This window comes from Bison bison, unplaced genomic scaffold (genome assembly GCF_000754665.1).
Source record: "Bison bison bison isolate TAMUID 2011002044 unplaced genomic scaffold, Bison_UMD1.0 scf7180017864290, whole genome shotgun sequence".
Lineage (NCBI taxonomy): Eukaryota > Metazoa > Chordata > Mammalia > Artiodactyla > Bovidae > Bison > Bison bison.
Window position 1 is genome coordinate 3,051,268 of NW_011494862.1, and position 19,924 is coordinate 3,071,191.

The following is a 19,924-nucleotide window of genomic DNA, read 5'->3' on the forward strand; positions in this document are numbered from 1 at the left end:
ATGAGACAGCAGAGAAGTGAAAGGCAACCAGGAGAGGAGACAGCTTATGGGGAAGGAATCCAAGCAACAGAACATGACAGAGTCCAGGAGGAAGGGCTGGCCTTGCCAGCAGCAGAACAGGGAGGGAGGAAAGAAGTGGAGAAAGCCAGTTGGGGGCTGGGGACAGCAGGAGTGGGCAAATCCTGTCCGCAGTGGGGCCGGCAGTTGCAAGCAGACTGCGAAGAGTCCCTGGTGGAATCCACGCACACGGTCACATTACTCTGTGCGGCAATCTTCTCAAATGAGTTCTCAGTTCATACTATGTCTCCCTCCTCTTTCCCAAAGGCCCAGATTTAGAAAAGGCAACCGGACACCATGCTTTAGTGAAATAACTCCCAATCTTTTCTAGTATGGAAAAGGACTTCTTGCCATCAGAAACAAGAACCAACAACGGCCCAGGCCCTCAATAATAATAGTAGCTGTTGTTCCGGTGTCCACTTGTGTGAGAAAATGCTCGTTTCACATTAGCTGTGTTCAGCTGAGACACTTAAGATGACTTCACAGGGCCTTTATCACAGGGATGCATTTGTGCAACACACATCCAATACGTGAGGCAGTCTGCAGGCCATGCAGGCTGGATTTGCGAATCCCATCCTCACCTTGCGCCACAGGTTGGGAAGAAGCAGTCTACATGAAAGGCAAATGATGTCCTAGATGGGGGCAGGGTCTGGCATAACCCAGACCTCACTGCAAATTCCAGCAATTTAATGATGGGTGAGTTACTGAAACACAGTTTGTAATGCCTCGGTTTTTGCCTTTGTAAAATGGGGATATTAATAGAAGGTCTGTAGTTTCATTTAGGACTGAATTTATCAATTCTAACACAGTACCCAACACAGACGAGGTAGCTACTATGATTACTTTAGTTCTATACAATCAACCAGTGGTTCAGTTTTTTAAAGTGTGGGTTCGTGGACCAGCAGCAGCAGCATCACCAGGGGAACTGGTTAGAAATGCAACTTTCAATGCAGACACACTGACTCTTCAGGAGATGGGCCCAGCAATAACAAGCCTTAACTAGCCCTCCAGGGGGTCTTTAACAAGCCTTCCCGGTGACTCTGGTGCTAAAATCTGAGAACCACAGCTCTATGGCTATGGTTTTCAGCTTTTTAAAAAATAAACAGAGGAATCCTTTATACAAAAAGTTCTTCAAAAGGTTGATTTGTGAAATATGAATGTTTGAAACAGCTCTGAAGATCCTGGGTAGGGAGAACTCGGACAAGTACCCTCATTCCACCCAGCCAACCCAATGGACCTCAGGAGCAGTAAATAGGGTCTGTGCCTTAAGTTACAGATGCTACAATTTTGGGTGGCACCACTCAGAAAAATACCCTGATGCTGGGCAAGATTGAGGGCAGGAGAAGAGGCTGACAGAGGATGAGATGATTGGATGGCATCACTGACTCAACAGACATGAGTTTGAGCAAACTCTGGGAGATAGTGAAGGATAGGGAAGCCTGGCATACTACAGTCCACAGGGTTGCAAAGAGCTGGACATGATTGAGCGACTGAACAACTGAAAAAACTAAAGCCTCAACACACCACTAAATTGTTTAACCATAATTACAAGGCACACCCAGTTGAGATAAAATATTGCTCCCCAGGTTTCCATGGCATCTGCAGCTAAGCCACTTCGCCCTGGGTCACCCCCCACCCCAGGGTCAGCAGCCAACACCTCATTACTGGCCCTACTTGGCTTCTCATACGCTTGGGGGCAAACTTCCCACAACTGCCAACTTAGCCATCTGTCTTTGGCTCCAGGTTGGTGTTATACTGCCTGCTACTCAGAACAAGTTTCACTCCACTCATGCCAGGCTAGAAGACCCACTTCTTCTGTGGAAGTGAAAGTACACTATGCCTTGATTGAGACTTGGTGGCATACTTCTGAAGAGAGTTGAGGCCCACCAGTGCCTGCCAGGGGCAAATCATTGGGGTCAAGGTTTGAGAACCACTGAAGGAGAGGCTATTCCCAAGTAGCCCTGAGAGGGTTTTATCTGTTTACTAAAGATGACATGGTCTCATGTATTCCACAGGGGGCTTAACATAGGCTGTTGTGAGGAAAAAGAGCAAAAGAAAGAGAAACCAGGAGGACAGCCACTCTGAGTTTCTCAGATGAAAGGCTGACTGCGCAGAGATAGATTAGGGAATGCTTCATTAAGCAAGATTATTAGGAAAAACTAGCACCCACTGATCAAATCAGTCATCTGTCATCAGGACCGTATCTCCCAGCTCCTATTTCATAGGGGTTGTGTGGTGTTTGTCACTACTCTGGTGATGAGGATCACTTTGACATGCTAAATTCATCAACTGTGGCATCTCAAAGAAAAGAAAACCCACCTGAGACTTCTATCCAAACCAAAAATATTTCCAGACACCAAAGACCATTAAAAAATGCTTGCAAAGGGATTTCCTTCTCATTGATCTCCTACTCTGAGCCTCTCCCAGTATTATGGAGAGCAGCACAGGTATTAACTTCAGGCGACAGATGAGAACAAGGCAGAGGCAAGCGAAGTGCCCTCCTGAAGGTCACACCGCTTCTCAGTGGAGAGCCATGACTACACACAATGCGATACAATCCAACCCCTATTTCACAGAGGAGTTAGTTTTCATCAGAAAGAGGGGGTGACTGGCCCAGGCTGATTCTCCAGAGTTGTCATAAAACCAGGTGTATCTGAGCCACTGGAAAGGCGAGGCTCTCATCTAGTGAGAATAAGGCAGGAGGTGAGGACAACCTTTTTCTCCTCCTCAATGTCTGCAAAGCTGCGCTGTCCAAAAAGGTTATCAGCAGCCACACGTGGCTAAAAAGTCTAAAATACTAAGATCATGGCATCCGGCCCCATCACTTCAGAGCCAATAGAAGCAGAAAAAGTGGAAGCAGTGACAGATTTTCTTTTCTTCAGCTCCAAAATCACTGCAGATGGTGACTGCAGCCATGAAATTTTACAAGACACTTGCTCCTTGGAAAGAAAACTATGACAAACCTAGATAGAGTATTAAAAAGCAAAGACATCACGTTGCTGACAAAGGTCTATATAGTCAAAGCTATGGTTTTTCCAATAGTCATATATGGATGTGATAGCTGGACCATAAAGAAGGTTAAGCACTGAAGAAGTGATGCTTTCAAATTGTGGTGCTGGAGAAGACTCTTGAGAGTCCCTTGGACAGTAAGGATATCAAACCAGTCAATCCTAAAGGAAATCAATCCTGAATATTCATTGCAAGGACTGATGCTGAAGCTGAAGCTCCAATACTTTGGCTACCTGATGTGAAGAGTTAACTCACTGGAGAAGATCCTGATGCTGGGAAAGATTGAGGGCAAAAGGAGAAGGGGAGAAGCAGAAGATGAGATGGTTAGATGGCATCACCAACTCGATGGACATGAGTCTGAGCAAACTCCAGGAGATTGTGAAGGACAGGGAAGCTTGTTACGCTGCAGTCAATGGGGTGGCAAAGAGCTTGACATGACTTAGCGACTGAACAACAACAACAACAAAAATTAAATAAAGCAAGAAAAAAAATCCAATCACTTAGTTTCAATAGTTGTATTTCAAGGGCTCAGGGGCCACATGAGGCTGGTGATTACCATTTTAGACAGACTGAACAGTTCCATGCTGCAGGAAGTCCTACTGCACAGAGCTGCTTGAAAGTACACTAATGATAAGTGTGTAGCTGGGTGGAACAGGTATCTGGAATCTGGAACCAGGAGTCCCAGGGGAGCCACCAATGAGTTCTATGAACTCAGGCCAACCTCTGGGCCTCTGTTTCCTCATCTGTAAAAAGCAGAAGTTGGGCTCCATGATCACAATGGCCCATTTCCGCTGTTATCTCCCTTAATTCTGTACCTAAAAATGCCCGACGGCAGGCTCCTGACTCTGTCCAGTCTTCTTCCCTAGGACCTCCTAGCCCTTTATCAAATTAGATCAAGAGAACAATGCACTTGGACTTAATTATTTCCTGTAGAAACACAGTCATTGAATGAGAATAGCATCCTTCTAATTATTTCAAGGGTTAACAGAAGAAATGGTCATGAGCAAGTATCTTCAAACATTCCCCAGGAGTAACTGCTGAAGATACTCAGCAATCTACCTCCAGGGTACCTCACATGGACCTATGACGAATTGACTGGTGTTTAGACATGGAACAACAGACTGGTTCCAAATAGGAAAAGGAGTTCGTCAAGGCTGTATATTGTCACCCTGCTTATTTAACTTATATGCAGAGTACATCATGAGAAATGCTGGACTGGAAGAAGCACACGCTGGAATCAAGATTGCCAGGAGAAATATCAATAACCTCAGATATGCAGATGACACCACCCTTGTGGCAGAAAGTGAAGAGGAACTAAAAAGCCTCTTGATGAAAGTGCAAGTAGAGAGTAAAAAAGTTGGCTTAAAGCTCAACATTCAGAAAACGAAGATCATGGCATCCGGTCCCATCACTTCATGGGAAATAGATGGGCAAACAGTGGAAACAGTGTCAGACTTTATTTTTCTGGGCTCCAAAATCACTGCAGATGGTGACTGCAGCCATGAAATTAAAAGACGCTTACTCCTTGGAAGGAAAGTTATGACCAACCTAGACAGCATATTCAAAAGCAGAGACATTACTTTGCCAACAAAGGTCCGTCTAGTCAAGGCTATGGTTTTTCCTGTGGTCGTGTATGGATGTGAGAGTTGGACTGTGAAGAAGGCTGAGTGCCGAAGAATTGATGCTTTTGAACTGTGGTGTTGGAGAAGACTCCTAAGAGTCCCCTGGACTGCAAGGAGATCCAATCAGTCCATTCTGAAGGAGATCAGCCCTGGGATTTCTTTGGAAGGAATGATGCTAAAGCTGAAACTCCAGTACTCTGGCCACCTCGTGCGAAGAGTTGACTCATTGGGAAAGACTCTGATGCTGGGAAGGATTGGGGGCAGGAGGAGAAGGGGATGCCAGAGGATGAGATGGCTGGATGGCATCACTGACTCGATGGACGTGAGTTTGAGTGAACTCTGGGAGTTGGTGATGGACGGGGAGGCCTGGCGTACTGCGATTCATGGGGTCGCAAAGAGTCGGACATGACTGAGCGACTGAACTGAACTGAACTGAGAGTCAGCAAAAAAGCATATTTCTCCGGAAAACAATTCCTTTCACCACAGAGTGAAAACCACACTGTTCACTCTGATTTGGGGGGAGCTAGTGGGGAGGTGTTGGCTTCTCAGAGGAACAGATGATTCCACTCAGTCAGTGCCCAAGCCCAGGGCCTGTCTGTCCGGCACCTGGATCAACGACATCTCATGCACAGAGCTCTTGATGGCTTCCCCATGACCATAGCTTTACCCCATGATCATACAGTTTCAGCAGAGGCCACATCTAACGTTTTTTTAAAGTACAGCTGGAATTATAACATGCCTAAAAAACAGCTTAACGATCTTCCCACTATACTATATTGTGGTATAAATTTGGAGTACTGTGAGAATAAAACACATGGACTTCAAGTTATCGAGCTGAACAGAATTACCTCTTCTGGCAGAACTTGCAAAAGGCTGGCTCTACAGCACCTTAACATCCCCCTCCCAAATTGTCTCCATCAGCCCATCCAATTAGATTAATAAACTCCCAACTAATTAAAAGAACAATGGCAAACATTTACTGGGCATCTAGATTATTCAGGGTCAGGCACATTTCTATGCACGTTCTATGTATTAACTTATACTTCACAATAATTCTAGAAAGAAGACACAGTATAATCTTTGTCTTCCAGGAGAGGAAACTGAGGTACTGAAAGGTGAGGTAACTTGTTCAAGGTCACCAAGTAGCAAGTGGCAGAGTTGGGATTAATCTCTCTGCTAGTTAGGCTCCTCTTCTCTGCCATTGCTGAAGCCCCTTTTCCAATATGGACAGTAAACCCTGTCTCAATTCATCAAGTATAAATTTTAAAACATCTCTAGAAACTATTACAAAAGCATGCAAGCCAAGCCAAAAAAACCCCAAAAAACTGTTCTTGCTTAGCATACACAACTTGCAGATCTGTCCCCTTGCACCGCTTGCAGCCTGCCAGCTCTGAGCCTTTCCTGTTTAAAAATTCTGGAGAATGCCAACACTGTAATTCTGTCACTTTTCCAACATTTACTCTAAACTTCCTCAGCATTGTTTTCTGGTGAAACAACCAAAACTTGTGCATTCAATGCTACCATCAACCAAAAGCATGTTAATAATCAGCAAGCCTGTTCCTATCTATTACAACGTCGTGTTTAACAAGAGCAAGTCACAAATAATAAAAAGACAATTGAGCTGGGAACTGATAATTCCAGTCTTCGCAGCTGTTATGAGTCAGTTTAAAAACAAATGCACATGAGTGATTGCCGGGCTCTTTATAAAGAGGGTACCTGCCAGGAAGCAGTTCCACTTTCTCTTCTCTGGACTTTCTGTCCTCCCATCCATGCTGACTCCATTAAACCCTCAGGTTTTACAATGCCTTTATGTGTTTTTATGTTTTATATGCTTCTCAAGACAACCTTCTGTGGACGATAAAAGAAAAGTCTTTTAAAGCTACTAGAAAATTAACTCTTACGGAGTTAAGGGCATTTTTTTTGTTTTTAGTACTAGAGAGCAGAATGGTGGAGTCTGATGGACACACAGATTTGAACTATGGCTCTGCTCCTCATGATCTGTGCAGTTGGACAAGTTACTGAACTTCTCTGAGTTGCGGTTTCCTCTTCCATAAAATGAACAAATTATACTTCCTTTATAAGGCTGTAATACTTGGTTAAGAGCAGGCACACAAAAACATTACTTCCCTCTCGTCATCATCCGAGTTGTGAAAAGCGAAGTTAGTTTCAAACCCTAGTGGCACTCCAGAGATTCCATTTTAATTTGGTGTGTGGCCCTAAGAGTTATGAGGGCCTGCCACTTTCAGATGTTTCTGGAAGGCATCACCATACAGAAAACTTCCAGCTCTCGACGGGGAAGAAGGATATCTATGTGGAATAGGCTTTCAATCCAAAAACAACCTCTCTCTAAAAATAAAATTGTACTTGTATCCAGCAAAACAAATCCACAAATCATTTCCATGAAAGTGAACTTCACATTTCACAATTTTGCCTTTACTAATCCCTGGCAAAAATAAAAGATGCTACTGGACATAAAACAAAATGAACACTGATTATTAAATCCATTTCTAATCAAAAGTCAAGAGCCTATATATGTTCCTCCCAAACACTAATTTGTTCCTAGGCTCCACATGACGAATCTGGCCATGAGGAACACATGTTGAACATGACTCAGAAGATACAAGAGTGGAATGGATTTAGCTTTCTTGAGAAAACTGTCCACGGTGGTGTGATCTGCCAGAGACAGAACCCTTGACTGAGAGCCCTCCTGTACCCAGAGATGCTATACTCTTCCACTGGGGGTGGAACAGTGGGAATGGTGATGTTCTCCTTCTAGAACACTGTTTGTCTTTACCTAATAGGATACACCAATAATTTGTTCAGAAGCGGAAAAGAGCTGGATTAGACAGCTCAATGGTACAGCTCAGCGTGTCTTGAAGAAGGGGCTCTGTGGCTGACTCAGAGAGAGGATTTGTGCTCAAAGGCTGCTCCCAACCCCAGAATTAGATAAGGAAATGAGCCAGGATCTGCAAGAGTCACTGGCGGCCAAGTCACGACTGCTCCTGTCAACCTGCGCTGCAGAGACCTGGCACTAATGTGGGCAGCAAGACGGCCATCCTCCGGTACCGCCCTCTACACTTGACTGTGCCCTGAAGCCACCCGGGGGCTTTACAGGAATGGCCACCCTTTAGCCCCATGCCTGAGGGGCTGACTTAACAGGTCTGTAAGCAGCCAGGGCTCCCTGATAGTCAAAAATCACTCCCCAGCTGATCCTAATATGCAGACAAGTTTGCAAACCACACCCTTGATTTCTTCTGCTTTCCAGGCTACCTGAGCCACAGATCCTACTCCCTTTGAGAATTCTTTTCCTTTTTTTTCCTAATGAAAGATTTAAAAAAAAAAAGTCTGAAGTCATAAATTTTAAACTTTTCTCAAGGAGGTCTGAGGTCAGAATTCACCACTCTACCCTGACCTCATCATAAAGATTACAACCCAATCAAAGTGATGAGAGCACAGAATATACTCTTCAGCAGAGGGTCAAGGATGCCCCTTTCATAGAGGGGGTGAAGGGAGATGCATCAGAATGTTCCTGGAGGGGAAAAGAAGTCTAAGAAAGCTTCACTGCTTTTGGATAGCCTTATGAGAGTTTTCCCAACTCTCCTGCCTCTTGACTTTACTGGGCTCCTCCTTGACTCAGCCCTGTAACCTTGCTACAAATCACTCACTCTTAGTAAAGGTCCTCCTGCCTCCAACCCAGATTTCCATGTGGTCGCTGCCAAGGGTGTGACCCATAAATACTACTGGGGCAGCTGTAGCAAGATGGGTGGAGAGAGGTGGGGAGATAGGGTATGTCTAGAGGTCTCTCCAGGCCTGGTTCCTGCCAACTCTGTCATTCTTATACAGGCTAGTTGGATGACAAGAGCTTCTGAGACTGGCCAGCACCCTGCCAGACCCCCGGCTCACAGGGGGGATTTGACAAGGTGGCACAAAACAGGGAAACAAGAGATATGAGGTGTTCTAATCTCACCTCTGCTCTTCTAGAGCTCCATGACCTTGGACAAGTAACAGAAACTTTCTGGAAGGAGCCTCAGGTTTCCCATCTGAAAAGCAGTAGCTAATGTTTGACCAGTCCATTCAGGCTGCTATAAGAGAAATGCCATATGCTGGGTGGCTTAAACAACAAACATTTACTCCTTACAGTTCTGGAGGTTGGAAGTCCAGGGTCGAAGTTCCAGTAGATTCAGTGTCTGGTAAGAGCTTGCTTCCAGGTTCCCAAATGCCATCCGCTCGCAATGCCCCTCAGAGTGGAAGGGATGGGGCAGCTCTCCAGGGCTTCTTTCATAATAAGTGCACAAATCCTCTTCATCAGGGCTCCACCCTCATGATCTAATCACCACTCAAAGGCCCCCACCTCCTAATATTATCATAGGGTGGGCCTGATGAAGAGGATTTGTGGCGGTTAGGATATCAACCTATGAGTTTAGGGAGGACATAAACATTCAGTCCTTAATAACCAGACTCCACAAAGCTTTTTGACAAGAAGTGCTCAAATTTAAATTTTAATACAATATAAATTCTCTAAATATGCTTTGAGTCTTCTATGACTTGAACACTCTGTCACCGGCAGTAGAAAGAGGAAAAACTGTCACTAGAGGTACAATACATTCTGGAGAGGAGGCGGGCAAACGGCAGGTCAAACTACACAACTCACTGTCGTCATCAGTATGCTGGTTGAAGAGCGCCACTGGAAATCCACACAAGGGAAAATTTAAATACGTGTTCAATGGGAGGGAAAAAAAAGACACTAACAGCCAGAGTGATAACATCTAACATTTATGGAGCTGTAGATGTCAGGCTCGGTTCCAGGCGTATTACATTTACAATAATTTCAGGTCTCATGGGTAGATTGGTATTGCTATCCCCATTTTACACATGAGGAATCTGAAGTTCAGAGAGTGCTATGGCTTGAATGTATCTCCTCAGAATTCAAGTTAAAATCATAAACCCAATGTGACAGTGGGTGGAAACTTGAAAGGTGATTAGGTCATGAGGGAGTCTTCATAAATGGGGTTGGTGCCCTTATAAGAGACCCCATAAGTGATATAATATTCTCTAGTTCCACCCATGTTGCTGCAAATGGTGATATTTTATTCATTTTTCATATTCCCCTTTGTGTATATATGTGTGTGTGTGTGTATACCACATCTTCTTAAGCCAATAGTCATGATATTGTAAGTCAACTATACTTTGATAAAAAATAAAATAAAATAGATCCCACATACTAAAAAGACTGCTGTCTATGAACCCAGAAGTGGGTTCTCAGACACTGAACCTGCAGGTGTATTTATCTTGGATCTTCCAGCCTCTAGAATTGTGAGACATAAATTTCCATCGTTTATAAGCCACACAGCCTATGGTATTTTGTATGAGCAGCCTGAAATGACGGAGTCAGTCACTCAAAGTCACATCACTAGTGAGTGGCAGAGCTAGGCTGTGAGCCTGGTTTTGGATCTTCAGTTTTTGATGACACTGCCTCCATTGTACCTGTGAAACCATTTCCGAGCTCCCAACCCCTTGTCTGGCCAAGGTAAAGTCGGATACGCCATGCCCACAGTTCACATTTCTTGCTAAGCCATCCACCCTGTGTGTATATGTGCTCAGTCGCATCTGACTCTTTGCAACCCTGGCGGACTGTAGCCCACCAGGCTCCTTTGTCCATGGGATTTTCTAGGCAAGAATATTGGAGTGGGTTGCCATTTCCTTCTCCAGGGGATTTTCCCAATCCAGGGATCGAACCCATGTCTCCTGCATCTTCTGTATTCGTAGGTGGATTCTTTACCATTGAGCCACCTAGGAAGCCCAACCACCCATCCTATTATCATTGTTTTTGTGTCTGTTCACACGTTCCCCCACCACTTGATAGTCCTTAAGGGCAGGAGCAGAATGTTATCAAGAGCCTCATAAACAGTTGATATTTAAAACATTTTTTTTAATGAGTGAAAGAAAGAACAAAATTATGCTAGGTTTCAAAACACAGGCAAGAATTCACTGGGAAGTTGGAGGGGAACTTCCTCAGAGTAGAGGCAGTATCTTACTCACTCTTCTATCCCCAAACCTAGCACTTAGGTGCTGAGTAAATGTGTAATAAACTCTGGGCAGAGGAAGTGAAGAAATCCAGAGAGATTTAAGGCTACACAGTGAATATGGATAACCTGGCCAGGATGAACCAACTAGACAGGGTGTGTGGGAACACAGAAGCACTTCTCAAACTATCCTTGGTGAAACATCAGCTTTTCGGTTTTATTTCCAATTCGTCATGGACCAATATTTTTTGTAAGATGCAATAAAAAGGACTGCTAGAAAAATGAAATATAAAATGCAAGTCCAATTTTTCATTAGATTTAAGAGATGTAAGATGACTGCCAAGTTGCTATGAAAAGGTCTAAATGTATGCGCTCTGTATGGGTACTCACCTAGTGTCTGATCATTAGCCAAGAGTCTATCGCAGAGCAAGCTTGGCGTGAAACTAAGAGGGTGGGAGGATGAGGTGCAGATCAGCAGGGAAGGTGAGCTCCAGTTGTGCTATCAAGAACTGTGGGCAGAGGGCTTCCTGTGTGCCAGGCAGTTCTAATTGCTCCACACATATTAACTGGTTTAAATTCTACAGCCTATCTCTAAGGTTGGTACTATTATTACACCCATTTTAGAGATGGGGAAACTGAGGCACGGGGCAACTAAATAACTCTTTCAAGATTCCAGAGCTTGTGAGAAGCACAGGCAGCCTTGAACTTGGAACTCTTAACTTCTAGGCTGTGATGCCTTTGGGGAGCTGCCAGACAAGAAGTGGCATATTTGAATCCATGTTTTAGAAAAACCCTCCTGATGGCAGTGTGGAGAAGAAAGGTCAATTAGGAAGCCATGGTGACAATCCAGATGAGAGGCAGCGGGGATAGTAGAGATCAGACCAGATGTGTGGGCTAGTTAGGAAGTGAATGTGGCAGGCTTTGGTGGGGGTCAGGGGTGTCTGAGCTGGAGGGAGGAGGAGAGGAAAGAAAGATTTCAGATGACTCAAGGGGCTAGAGCTTCCTGGGTGGATGGAGATGTCCACTGATAGAGAAGGCAGGAAGAAAAACAGGCTTTAAAGGCAAGATGATAAGGTTGGTTTTCAAGGGTGCCTTTTGAAATCTTAAGAGTAGTTATTCCATTCAGGGCAATACCATTTTACTCCAGTTCTGCTAAACTAGTCTCTTTCTCTTCTCCCCTCCTCTTTGCCCCAGTTACACTTAAAATAGTTTAAAAAGTAGAAATTCCCCAGTGCTAACTTTCCTCCCTTTGAAAGTCACACACAGTATACAAAAGTGTTCTGGTCACTAATTCCAATTTGTGGCAGAGGCTTCCACATAGCCAAGGAATCGGTGACGCAAGCTGAGTATCCTACAGTTCAACTCAGTTCTGACACTATCTGGAGACAGCATCGGATTCCACAAATTCAGAGTGGAGTCATAGAACTTTTTACCTACTAGATCACGAAGTTTATTATAAAAGGATATGACTCAGGAACAGCCAGATGGAAGAGATGCAGAGGGAACAGTGTGGGGGAAGGGCGTGGAGCTTCCATACCCCCTTAGCAAGGACCACTTAACCCCACATCTCCACGTGTTCACCAACCCGAAGCCTTCCTAACCCTGTCCTTTTGAGTTTTTATGGAGGCCTCATTACATAGGCATGATTGATTAAATCATTGGCCTTGGGTGACTGATTCAGCCTTCAGTTCCTCTGTCCTCCCTGGAGGTCTGAGAGGTGGGGTCAAAAGTTCTACCCTTCTAATCACATCGTTTATTCTCTAGACAAACAGCCCCCAACCTTAGGTGTGGTCCCAAAGCCACCTCAATAACAGAGCAAAAGACACTTTTATTGCTCTCATCATTTAGGAAGTTTCAAAGGTTTTAGGAGTTCTGTGATAGGAAGTAGACAAAGATTGTATATATATTTCTCCTTATAAATCACAATATTGTTCATAGCTGTATCCTCATAGAGCAGGTATAAATGCCTTGTGAATGAAAAAAGATCATTTTTGTGTTTACTGAAAACTGAAAAAAGGACAGAGAGACAGGATCTTTACCTTTGATGAATTAGACACTTAACAGCAAAGAAACATCTGAGTGCAAGACAGATACGTCACAAGGCGACGCCTCTTCTCCCATGTTCCTTCTCCTTCCAGGAGGCCACCCCCTCCAGCTCACACACCTGGTGGGCATCAGAACAGGTAATACGGTGCCATGAAGAGCATAGACTGCAAAGCCAGACAGCCGTGGATTCAAAGTAAGAAGCCACTTACTGCTGAGCTCTAACGTGGTATTCAAACCCCTGAACCCGTTTCCCCACCTATAAACGGAGCCAGTATTGCCTACCTCAGAGGGCTATTCAAGGCCTGTGAAAGGCCCCAGCATATGTCAGCACACAGGAGTCACTCAAGGAGTAACTATCATATCACTGACATCGAATTAACTGCTGGCACCCTACACTCTCTCAATTAAGGTCAAATGCATATAACTCTTAAGAGTAACTTCAATTGAAATTAAAGATGATGGGCATTATTTGAGCACTATAATCATAATATTAATAATAATAATAGTAGTTGATACCTGGACACCTACCATCGACCTCCCGTGAATGCTTTATATACGTTAAGTAGCTCTTTTAATGGAGAAGGCACTGGCACCCCACTCCAGTACTCTTGCCTGGAAAATCCCATGGATGGAGGAGCCTGGTAGGCTGCAGTCCATGGGGTCGCTAAGCATCAGACAGGACTGAGCGACTTCACTTTCACTTTTCACTTTCATGCACTGGAGAACGCAATGGCACCCCACTCCAGTATTCTTGCCTGGAGACTCCCAGGGACAGAGGAGCCTGTTGGGCTGCCGTCTATGGGGTCGCACAGAGTCAGACACGACTGATGCAACTTAGCAGCAGCAGTTCTTTTAAGCCAAAGACAGTATTTAGTCAATTCTAAGAAACATATTCTGTTCACAGTTTAATATCTCTGATACTAGGGTGACTGTGGTAGTCAGAATGGCCCCTCAGAGATGTCTTTGCCCTAATCCCTGAAATCTATGAATATATCTCACAGCAAAAAGAACTTTGCAGATATAATTAAGGGACAGGAGCCTCGATTGTTCAGGTGGGCCCAACTGAATCAAATGAGCCCTAAAAGCAGAGAACTTTTTCTGATGGAGGCAGAGAGAGCAGAGGAGACCTTAGAGAGATTCCAGGCATGAGAAGGATTCATCGTGCTATTGCTGCCTCTGAGACATAGGGTCCAATGCAAGAACCAAAGAGAAGTCTCTAAGAGCTGATGGTGGCTTCTCCCTCTGACAGCCAGCAAGGAGGTAGGAACCTCAGTCCTACAACTGCAAGGAACTGACTTCTACCAACCTGAACAACTCTGCAAATGGATTCTTCTCAGACCCTCCCTATAAGATTTCTGACTTGTAAAATCCAGAGCACAATAATGAGCCAAACCCATGATGACTTTGAAACTGTGAGATAATACATACGTGCTGCTTTAAGAGGCTAAATTTATGGTCACCTGCAATGGCAGCCAGAGAAAACAAATACATTCTTAGGGTTGATGTGGGTTATAGCTGATAGTGTAGCTATAGTACAATGGCATAATGGATGACATCTTACATTTGTTGAAATATGGTATCATTATCTTTGTTTTGCAAATGGGAAAACAGGCTCTTTGAGGTCAGGTGACATGCCCAGGTGAATCAGATTGAAGGCTTGAACTATAAACCATCATGCACACTGCCATAGTGTGCACGAGGGCTGCAGCATCATGCCAAAAGGCCAAGGAAGGGCTAACATGATCTCCATCCCAGACTGTATCCAACATGGAATGCCTACCACGGCTGACTACAAAGACCCAACTGGGTCCAGAAAGCACCCACCCTCAGCAGCCTTCGTTCATCCATTAGTGGAGCATCCCGAGGTGACAGGTACTCTTCCAGATCCTCAGCTAGATCAGCCACCTATCTTACGACAGCTGACACTGCAGTGAGGTCGACACTACAAAGGCAGGAGCACCAGAAGGAAAACAAAGCATCCAGAGTGCTGAAAACCCACCTTCACAAGGTAACAATCCACACATTTAGGAGCTCAGAAGGGAGCACTGGGCTTGGAAAACCAGACCCTCCTTTCTAGAACTTTCATGGGCCTCTGTTAAATGTGAGAATCCTCAGGAGAGACTGTTGTGGTGGGATTTTCTTGTTCTGTTTTGCTTTGCTTTTTGCTGAGGGAGATGGAAGCTAGCTTTACACCAGACTGCCTCATATGAATTTCTACAAGCAAATAAAAATAAATAAATAAACCACACACAGTCATCTTTTCACTCAACCAAAGATTTTCTCTCTTTTGATGGATTTCATTTTAAAAAGATGAAAGTTAATTTCATATTAAAAGAGCATCCCAAGAGCTAACTGAAAGAAGATTTCGAAAAGAAAGATGATTCAGTGTAACTCTAACCTCATGCCCTCCATCGAACCCTGAACTCTGTCTGGTCTACTTACCTTGCGCTTCTACTTGCCTCTTTCACCCTGGAAATAAGAGTAGACAGCTCTCCGATGGTGAAATCAAAGGGTGAACAGGAGGCCTATTCAGCAGGTACACAAAAAAAGGGGCATGTATAAGCTTTCAGGAGATGCATGTGAAAGGAAAAAATCTAGATTTCCACAAAGATTTTGCAGAAAATGCCACTGAAATTTATATATTCTCAATCTCTCTTGTTTTTGTTTGAGAGTGAGAAATTCTAGACTAGAAGGTCATCTTCATAATGGTTTTGGAGAAGTCCCAGTTTAATAATACCATTAGCTGAAAACTATTTATAAATCAGACATTAGCAACTGGCATAAAACCCTACTTTCCACTTCTCTCGATTTTGCACTGACAGTTTGGCAGCCCACTTTCCCCCTAGGCCCAAAAGAGCTATCACATTCCTGAGTCTGTATTTAAGAGATTCTGACAGTGATGTACGCAAGAGGCTTGCTTCAGGAGGAAAGGTCAACATATGCCCACAGGGGGACTGGCAGGCCTGGACTGCCCATGGGAGAACGCGTACAATGACTCCAATACTCTCACCCGTACACAATTCGAAAAATGTAACTGACCCTAATTACCATTTCTCACTACTAAGACTAGCAAAGATAAAAAGAGCTGACACCCTCTGTGCTGGTGGGGCTGTGGGGAAGCAGGCCGTCTAACGCGTGGCCGGGACAGGGAGAAATGACGCAAGCTTTCCCGAGGGGATGATAGGCCCTGTGATTCAGCAGTCCTGTTACCAGGAATCAATCCTCTATGTTCACCTGCACAAAGGCAAAATGACACCTTTATCTGCTGCAGCACTGTGTGTATTAGCGACAGACTGGGAACAATTCAAAGGTCTAGTCGTAGGGTCGAATAAACTGTGGTCCATCTTCACAATGGAAAACAATGGTGCTGACAGAGATCTCCAGGACAGACTAATTTTAAAAAGCAAGACACAGAACAATATATATAAATATACCACCTTTCGTGAAAAAAGGGAAAAACATATATATATATATATATATGAGGATATATATGCTCATTTATATATATGAGCAAATGAGGATATATATATGTGTGTGTGTGCGTGTGTGTGTATATATATTTGTGTATATATTTACTTATATTTTTACAAGTTGCAACTGGTAGAGAATGTGGTAAAGGCCTGGTTAAGAGCAAGATTTCTCAGTGTTTACCTTTTTATATGATTGTGAGCTTTGGGGGGTACCCTATAAAAACATTGCTCAAGTCCATGGGATGGCAAAGTCGGATAGAACTGAGCACACATGTGTGCACACTGTATATACATGACCAATATTTTAAAAATGGAGAAGTTGTCTAAGGCATTTTTCCCAGGAGCATGAAGACTAGAACAAGCCCAGCACGGAAGACTCAAAGCTGAGGAGCCATCTGAGGTCCCGGCAATGCGGGTTGAGGCAGGTGAATTCTCACGTCGGCATTCGTAAATCAGAGGAATCTGAGTCCAGGGTTCAGGAGGTGTGCAGGGAGAGCTTGGTCTCTGCCCTGTGTGATGTCACTGTGGGGTGCGACCGTCCCTGAGCCCCATGACATTTATGACAGCAGGAGGAAGTCAGAGACCTGGAGGCGAAAGAGAGGTAAAGGCAGAAATGCGAGGATTCCCTCCCAGGCAGCATGCCAGGCGCACTTATTTGCTTTCTGGATTTGGACAGTAATGGCTGAAGCATGCTGCTCGTTAAATATTTATGTTGAAAAAGAGGGCAAAACATGTGCCGGAATCTTCTGCCTAATTCAACAGAGAGATATTCCTGAAAAGTTGAGATTCCTGGAGTTTTATAAAATCAAGTCATACTGTAAATGCAACAGGTTAAGTCTGCTCTCTCAGATTCTGTGGGGAATCCTTCTTAGGAATTGTTACTTTCTGCGATTCCTTGTTTTGAGAATCGGAGCTTGCCTGAAGAAAGCTGAATTTAACCAGATGAAATGTGAAAGGCATTCATGTTTCTGCACCTGTGGGCATTTTTCACAAGGTGCGCCCACTCCATAAAAACAGCAGAAGGCCAAGGTCCTAACGTCCTTCGAACCACTGCCTTAGCAGTCTGACCCACTACACGTGGCTGACCCTACCTGCTGTGCAGATTACCTCTCAGGAGAGGAGCCAAGAGGAACGTAACTCTGACAGTCTGCTTCTCAAGGGTCAACTTAAAAGAGAGAGCATGCATGCAGCACCAGCTGGCACTGTGAGGGACACAGACAAACCCCTTTTCTCAGTTACTGGTGGCTTTAGCAACAAACCTCCCCACTTCTCACTCGAAACTAGAAAAGTCTTTCTACCTAAGCAGCAGCCGCTCAGAGGTAAATTCCCAAGACTCCTGCAGTCACTGTCCTTTGCATCCTGTCCCCAAGAGGAGGGCCCATGGCTGGTCAATAATACCACAGATCCCTCTGTCTATTCTCAGGGGACACCACTGCCGGTATTGGGCAATGCTGAGCAAGCCTGTTTGTTGTTGTTCAACTCACAGTCAACAATGTCAGTGTTGTTTCAAGTGCCGGTCTCAAGTGCTGGGTTTTACCTGCCCCTTAGGAAATGATGAACTGAAGAAGCAGCCTGTCAGAGGGAACATGCACCACTGAATGTGCAATTCCCAGTAGATAGCATCAATTTTACCTTTGATTAAAAAGAACATTCACTCATCTAGTTCATTGTGTGCAGAGAATGTGGTTTTATTCATTCATTCCAGTGGCATTTAATAAGTACCTACTATGTGCCAGACTTCTGCCTGCTCATGGTATTTAGAGGGTTACTGTGGCTGAAGGAGCCTGCTGCTCATCATATTGTGTCTTTGTGTGAATTAGGAAAAAGCCAGCCCTCCAAGTGGACCCAGTCTTGCAGGCTCAACGGAGTCATAAAGAAGCATCCCCTCCTCCTGGCAGAGGCAATTCCAGCCCAGGACACATGGCTTTTGGAGTAGATTTGAGCCCCAACTTTACCTCCTTGACCAGCTATTCCTGTGCAGTGAACAATCTATTGTTCAAAGCCACCCTGTCAAGGAGTCACAATTCAACTCTTCTGCTCCTTGGTGAGACATTCAACCTTCCCCTGACAACTCATCTGAGCAGCTGACTGTGACATTACATACCCACAAGAAGCCTCACGGTCTAATGTACAGCCAACGGTCTAATAGTGCAAAAGTCTGGGTGGTTTAGGTACAGGACAGGCACCAAGTCTGTGGCTCTCAACACTTTACCAATTTGTCTGAGGTTCTGGTTGAATAAACCTGGCACGATGGTTTCATATCAATAAAATTCTCACGATGTCTCAATAAGGTCCAAGAAGTTTTTGGATTTTGATCCCTCTTTCCATCCTTAAATTTCTTTTGTTCATGTTGAAAGCTAAACTGCAGTAACGTCTCCTGGAAAAGCAGACAAAATTTGCAGTCACTGAAAGCTTGGGACCTTAAGTCAAAGGGCTCCAGGGAGGGGGCTAAAGGGTTAATGTCTGGTGTTCAGAGCCTTTTTGGCTGGTGTGTGCTCATTCAGTCGCATCTGACTCTTTGAGACACTATAGACTGTAGCTCGCCAGGCTCTTTTTTCCATGGGATTCTCCAGGTGAGAATACTGGAGTAGGTAGCAATTTCCTCCTCCATGGGATCTTCCCAACCCATGGATTGAACCTGTATCTCCTGCATTGCAGGCAGTCTTGACCGCTGAGCCACAAGGAAAGATGGCAGCATCTGCAGCTAAACGAGAGCCTGCTTATTCTACGTGGGTAAAGTTAAGATTCCACCCCCATGGGCTCATGTGGGTTTGCACACAGCCGTTGGGAATGAAGGCAATTCTCTGTACACGGTATGTGAGTGCGGCCACGATCACTGACTCAGAGCCCTCTCCAGGGAGCACTTGTGATGACACCAACCCCAGTTAAATCAGAGCTTACGCTCCTCTCCTCCATCAACCAAGGGGATGCTATGTCAGTTACATGACACTGACTGCAAAGGGAATGGTAGCCTATTCTGTAAGAAAGCAAAGGGAATATAAGACCTGCTGGCCCCAAAGTCACCTGCATACAATAAATGCACATGAAAAATGACAAGAGATACTTAGCAACTGATTCACTAAAGCAGACCTAAAAGGAATTCTTCTTTGAGCTACTAATTCTCCAGCAGAGTTGAAAATATGAAGAGTCTTAACAGTCTACAACACCCTGGTTTTTATTATACAGTAATCCTCTGAAATGCAGACCCATTAAAAGAAGACAAAAACCCTCCTTGTCAGAGGATGGCAACCAGACAGTCCCAGCTAAGCAGTTTTATGACACCCAGTAAAGCCCGACACAATAAACCAGACATGTAAGTGACACCAGAAATGATTTTCAAGAGACTTGGGATTAAATAGAATAATCCATCTAGAAGCAACCTTCGATCAAATCACCTCCACCCTCTGCCCTGTGTCCCAGCCACCTGGCTCACTGCTCTTTCCTATATTCTCTAGAGAGAAGTGGGGAGACTGGACTACCTAGTGTGAGCTTGTTCTAGAGTAGGACTTGTGGCCAGTGCCCCCACTTGCTCTCTAGGTCCTCTCTGGGAGTCCAGGGATGGGAAAGGACAACTATACAGATCCCTTCAGGTCTGCTGCATCTCTGGCAATTGTGGAAGCTTCAACTTCTATGGCTGCAGAGGGAGGGAGCCTATTGGCAAAGGGCTGGGAAAAAGCGGGGCATCTCCCCCCTAACA

General features: G+C 44.6%; 1 protein-coding gene across 2 annotated transcripts in view; it reads right to left on the minus strand.

Moving 5' to 3' along the window:
- Window positions 1–19,924, minus strand: part of GNG12 (guanine nucleotide binding protein (G protein), gamma 12) — a 141,591-nt gene that overhangs the window by 116,285 nt on the left and 5,382 nt on the right. The window contains exon 1 of one of the 2 annotated variants that reach the window (XM_010850308.1): window positions 15,200–16,153. The exons of the other annotated variant lie outside the window; for it this stretch is intronic. The gene's annotated coding sequence lies outside the window, so the exon portion shown is untranslated. Of the gene's footprint in view, window positions 1–15,199; window positions 16,154–19,924 lie in introns of those variants that run through there. 2 annotated transcript variants of the gene reach the window in all.